Here is a 6,000-nt window from a genome sequence, read left to right as displayed (position 1 = left end):
TTTGAACGTCTGTATCATATCACCCCTGTTTCTCCTTTCCTCCAGGGTATACATGTTCAGGTCAGCAAGTCTCTCCTCATACGTCTTGTTACGCAAATCCCATACCATTCTCGTAGCTTTTCTTTGCACCGCTTCGATTCTTTTTACATCCTTAGCAAGATACGGCCTCCAAAACCGAACACAATACTCCAGATGGGACCTCACCAACGACTTATACAGGGGCATCAACACTCCCTTTCTTCTGGGGTCTCAGCTGAAAGAGACATGGTAAAGTCTGTTTCATTAGGATGGCAGGGGCTGTGGCACTGTGGGACTGTGGGGTGGGAAGCTGGGGCTGTATAAGCTGTGTCTGTGAGTGTTATTGTATGTTCACCTGTATTTGTCTTGAAAATGTAAATGTATGGAGGTGGGGTGGGGTGGGGAGTGAGGGAGGGAGGTGTGCGCATGGGCAGCGTATGTGAGTGGAGGAGGTATGAATGGGAGAAATGATGAAAGTAAGGGCAGAATCCGGCCGATGGAAGCCTGCAGGGCTGGGGCAGGCAGCGATAATTGAATCACTGCAGGCGCCGGGGACGCCTGTAAGGTACACTAGGGAGGGATGGGATTCAGTGACGGGCGGGCAGATGCCAGGATGCCACGGAAGAGAAGAGATGTTGATATTTGTTAGGTTTAAAAAAAAAATCTATAAGTTTTAAAAATATCTCTGGGGAGGGGGGAGGGGGGTAGCTGTGGAGTGCCATGCTGTGCCATGGGAGGGCCCATCCAAGTTAGCTCGGGCCCATCCAAAATACTGGGTCTGGCTACGCCACTGGCGATAAGTGTTTACGCTGAAAGTTATGCAGGTAACTGCAGACATAAACTTGTACCCTATAACAGCAGTTATATAGACGCATAGAAAAATGTATGCAGATAAAGGCCATATGGCCCATCCAGTCTGCCCATCCATGCCATCTACTCTCCCTAACACTCCCTTAGAGACCTTAGAGACTCATCTCTTCCAAAAGGCCTACAAGGAAATTACATAGCCTACAAACTACTTCAACAAATCACACAATTACCACAGCTCACCTCTAACTTACCTAACACTTACCGCCTATCCTCCCCTACCCAATCTTTAAATGGTACTTGTCATCATGAAACGACTATGCTTATCTTCTCTTACCAACAGTCAAACTGTAAGAAATGTACCTGTTAACACGAAATGACTATGTCATAACCATACTCTGTAAGCCACTTTGAGCCTACAAATAGGTGGGATACAAATGCAATAAGTATTTAGATTTTGCTCTTACTGTTTTCAGTAGTAGCTCAAGGTGAGTTACATTTAGATACACTGGATGTGTCTCTGTCCCAGGAGGGCTCACAATCTAAGTTTGCACCTGAGGCAAGGGAGGGTTAAGTGACTTGCCCAAGATCACAAACAGCAGCAATGGGATTTGAACTGGCCACCTCTGGGTTGCAAGACCGGTGCTCTAGCCACTAGGCCACTCCTCCACCCTATGTATGTGTCCCAAACTCTCTTGAATTCAGATACTGTTTTCATCTCCAGCAGTTCCATGAATTTGCCACCCTCTCTGAGAAGAAGTATTTCCTCAGGTTACTTCTGAGTCTGTCCTCTTTCACCTTCATCCTATGCCCCCTCGTTCCAGAGCTTCTTTTCAGTTGAAAGAGAGTCGCTTCCTGTGCATTTGTGTGATGGACATATTTAAATGTTTCCATCTAAATTCTCCCACCTTTCTTCCAAAGTATACATATTGAAATGTTTAAGTCCATACCACAGGGGCGTAGCCACGGGCAGGCCTGGACGGGCCCAGGCCCAGCCACTTTCCCTCCAGGCCCGCCCATCCAACATCCTGCTGCTGTCGCTGCCTTTTCTCCCGTGGCTCCGCCGGGTCCGGGAAGCAGCATTCAGCAGCGTTGCCTGCCTGCCTTTTAAAATAATTTGTCTCCCCAGGCTCCGCTGCATTTACTTCTTCGCCCATCGCAAAGCGCTGCCGTTCGCACAGGCAGCTCCGCTCCCCTTTGCCGCGTCCATCTGGCCCTACATATCCACTACAGGAAGTGGATCAGATAGGGCCGGATGGACGTGGCAAAGGGGAGTGGAGCTGCCTGTGTGAACGGCAGCGCTTTGCGACGGGCGAAGAAGTAAATGCAGAGGAGCCTGGGGAGACAAATTATTTTAAAAGGCAGGCAGGCACGCAGGCAACGCTGCTGAACGCTGCTTCCCGCCACGCTGGTGACTGGCGCAGGGATGAGACTTCTCAAGCCTTGGGGGCCTCCAGAAGATTCTTCAGCTGGCAGGGCCCGGAGATCCCCGCCAGCCCAGGTATTTATCTTTACGGGAAGGGGATGGACAGAGAGGAAATATGTGGGTCATGCCCACCCAGTCCACCCCCAGGCCCACCCAAAAATTGAGGTCTGGCTACGCTACTGCCATACCGTCTATGATGAAGACCACTGACCACCTTAGTTGCCACCCTCTAGACCGACTCCATCCTGATTTATATCTTTTTGAAGGTGTGGTCTCCAGAATTGTACACAATTTTCTAAATGAAGTTTCTCCAGGTGCATCATCACCTCCTTTTTCCACGTGCAATTGCCATTATAGAATTTACACTGAGTTAAAAAAAATGATCTGGATTGATATTTAAACCTTGTGGTCAGCATTTTTGAATGCTAGACATGACATCTAAATAATATTTTCAGAGCCAGCATCTGGATTGTGAGCGGTGCTGAATATATTTTCCAGATTACATTGAAAGCAATTTACGCCCACCCACTTAAATCACTTGCCCATTGCTAGCTGCGAATATTAAGCAGCACGTAACCAGTTAGCGCTGCTGATATCCGTGGCTAGCGCAACTTGTGGGCATTCATGGGGTGGAGTTGACACTTAAATGGTTAAATGCCAATATTCAGCCCTTGATCATATAAGATAATCGCTTAAATTGCCTGCATAAACAGCTGTCCTAACTTTAAGCAGTTCAGCTTATGTGGTTAAGGACTGAATATTGCACTTAACCACATAAGCTTTACCAACCAACCTTGAACCAGATATTACTGGTGCCCGGATATGGCCTGGCATTGAATATCCATGAATACAGCCGGATACAGCTGACCAAAACTGGCTGAATATCGGCTGGTATATGTGCAGTACATCAGCTGTCAGAGCTATCTGGAGAGCAGTGATATTCAGTCTGCTTTCCAGATAAATATCCAAACAACTTTAGAACAACAACAAATGATCTGGATAATCAGGGCTTTTTGATGGGGTTCTTAGGGGTACTGAATATCGGCACCTTTTCCATTGCCTGCTAAAATTGACCCATGTCCCCAAGTTTTAATCATAGATCTCAGGCTCTACACACCAATTCTGTCTTGTCATAGATTTTGTGACTGGTTGCAGGGGGCCTGGCTATTATGGGGTGGGTCCTTCAGTGATCACCCCACTTCTGAAGGGTGGCGTATCATTTGAGTACCGGAACCTTTTTTGCTAGAAAAAACACACTGTGGATAATGTACTGAATATCACTACTCTCTGGATAACAGGACTGATACAGGGGGTAATAGGAACCCCAGAAAACCTTCAGCCTTGCAACCCCTTCAATTAATGGGCTAGTCACAAACCGCCCACTCTCCCTGCTGCGGTTTGTGTGGTTATCAGAACCTGTTGTTTTGTTTTGACTGCAGCTGCGCCACCCCCTAGAAGCTGCTGTTTTAGGAGGTTGCCTATACCTGCATGATGGGTGGCCCAAGCTTTGCCCAAAAAAACTTGCAGCTCCTTCCTTGCTCTGCCCACACCTGCCTGACACTGTACGGATACTGCCAAGGCGATCTGCATGAATATCCGGATAGTATTTATTTATTACATTTGTACCCCGCGCTTTCCCACACACGGCAGGTTCAATGCGGCTTACATTGTAACTAGAATAACAAAGTCTTGTAAGGAGAAATAGTACAAACCTGAATAATCATAATAGTAGTAAGACTTATACGGTCTGTGCCAGAGCCGGTGGTGGGAGGCGGGGCGGGTGGTTGGGAGGCGGGGATAGTGCTGGGCAGACTTATACGGTCTGTGCCAGAACCGGTGGTGGGAGGCGGGGCTGGTGGTTGGGAGGCGGGGATAGTGCTGGGCAGACTTATACGGTCTGTGCCCTGAAAAGGACAGGTACAAATCAAGGTAAGGTATACACAAAAAGTAGCACATATGAGTTTATCTTGTTGGGCAGACTGGATGGACCGTGCAGGTCTTTTTCTGCCACCATCTACTATGTTACTATGTTAAATAAATGAATTGGATATGGGAAGATAGACAGAGATAGGATAACAAAAGGACTAGGGATAGAAAGGGATATGGTATAGGAGAGATGGAGAAGAAAAGACTGGGGATGAGTGAGAAGATAGGGAGACGAGGTCCAATTTATAATCTGAATCAAGTACTGCTAAATGTCCACAGATAGTACCAGCCAATGTCAATATCTGTGTAGCAGCTGCTGCAATATGGATATTTGGCTTTGAATATTGACCTGATCAAATATAAAGAGAATATTTGGGATAAGCAGCCAGGAAAATGTTGCTTTGTGTTGTTTTTTATCATTTGGCAGAAACTTGACAAGATGTGCTAGCATTTCTTTCGGACACCTTACTACTGAAAGGAACCTGCTTTCACCAGTGTTTCCTTTTTCTGTACTTTTAAGAGTTTTGTGATTTTGAACCCCTGAGGCAGGCATTGTTATGCCGCAACACGGCTCATGTTGGGTCTTTCAGCATAAAGGACTCTTGTTCGTCTCTATCTTGAAGGACCAGTTATGCTTCTTTTTTTCATTATTCAGTTTCATTGATCATTTTTTTTTTTTGTCTCGTTGAGGGTGCACTATTTCTGAGAGGGTGCAATATGCAAGCATTCATACAATCCCCCTAACTCTTTAAAAGTCATCAAAAATTGTGTGTAGAAGGCAGTGGCGTACCAAGGGCAGGGCGGTGGGGGGCAGTCCTTCCCCAGGTGCACGCCGCTGGAGGGTGCGGAGAGCAGCTGCGTGCCTGTCGGTTCCGCTGGTTCCCTGCTCCCTCTGCCCCAGAGCAGGGAGCCAGCGGAGCCGAGAGCCGCACGGCTGCTCTAAGCAGCCAAGAATGCACCCGTGGGGGGGGGGGGTGTCATTGCGCCAGGGGGCGGTCATGCTGCACCCGGGGGGTGGGGTGCGCATCGGCAATCCACCTCGGGTGGCAGCCGACCTAGGATTGTCACTGGTACAAAGGGTCCTTTTACTTCGGTGTGCCGAAAAATGGCCTGTGCTGGTCTGGACACGTGTATTGGATGAGCGTATGTCCATTTTTCAGCACACCTGCAAAAAAGGCCTTTTTTTGGCTAAAAATGGATGTGTGGCAACATGAAATTGGTGCACATCCATTTTGGGTCTGAAACCTTACCGCCACCCATTGACTTAGCAGTAAGGTCTCATGTGTTAACCAGGTGGTGATTGTCAGCACACATACAATGCTGATTACTGCCTGGTTAGCGCTGCGTGCTGGAAAATTTTGCTATGCACATAGCAGATACACAGACAAATGAAATTATTGCCCAGGCCATGTGATAACCAGGGGGTAGTTCAAAATCGAGATGCATAGGACATGCATAAGTGGCTATGCGGTTTAGTAAAAGGGCCCCTCAATTTGAGCACATATCCAACTTGCCCCACACAACTTAATTGAATAATGAACCAATTAGTGCCAATAATTGACTTTTTAACAAGCAATAATTGCCAGTAATTGGCATGGAAGATTAGGCGCAGGATCCACACCTAAATTTTATGTGTTTTCCAAAAAGGAGTTACTGAAATGTGAAGGTCATGGGCATTTTGGGATGGCGCGCAGGTATGGATTTACGTTGCATGCACAATGGGGCAATGCGCTAACATTTAGGTGCCGCCATTTGCAGCACATTTCATGGGTGCAAATGAAGGCACCTAGATTTAGACGCGACCCCTGCGCTTAAGCGGTATT

This window comes from Microcaecilia unicolor, chromosome 8 (genome assembly GCF_901765095.1).
Source record: "Microcaecilia unicolor chromosome 8, aMicUni1.1, whole genome shotgun sequence".
In the NCBI taxonomy this organism is placed as follows: domain Eukaryota; kingdom Metazoa; phylum Chordata; class Amphibia; order Gymnophiona; family Siphonopidae; genus Microcaecilia; species Microcaecilia unicolor.
Note: the sequence above shows the minus strand (reverse complement) of the source record.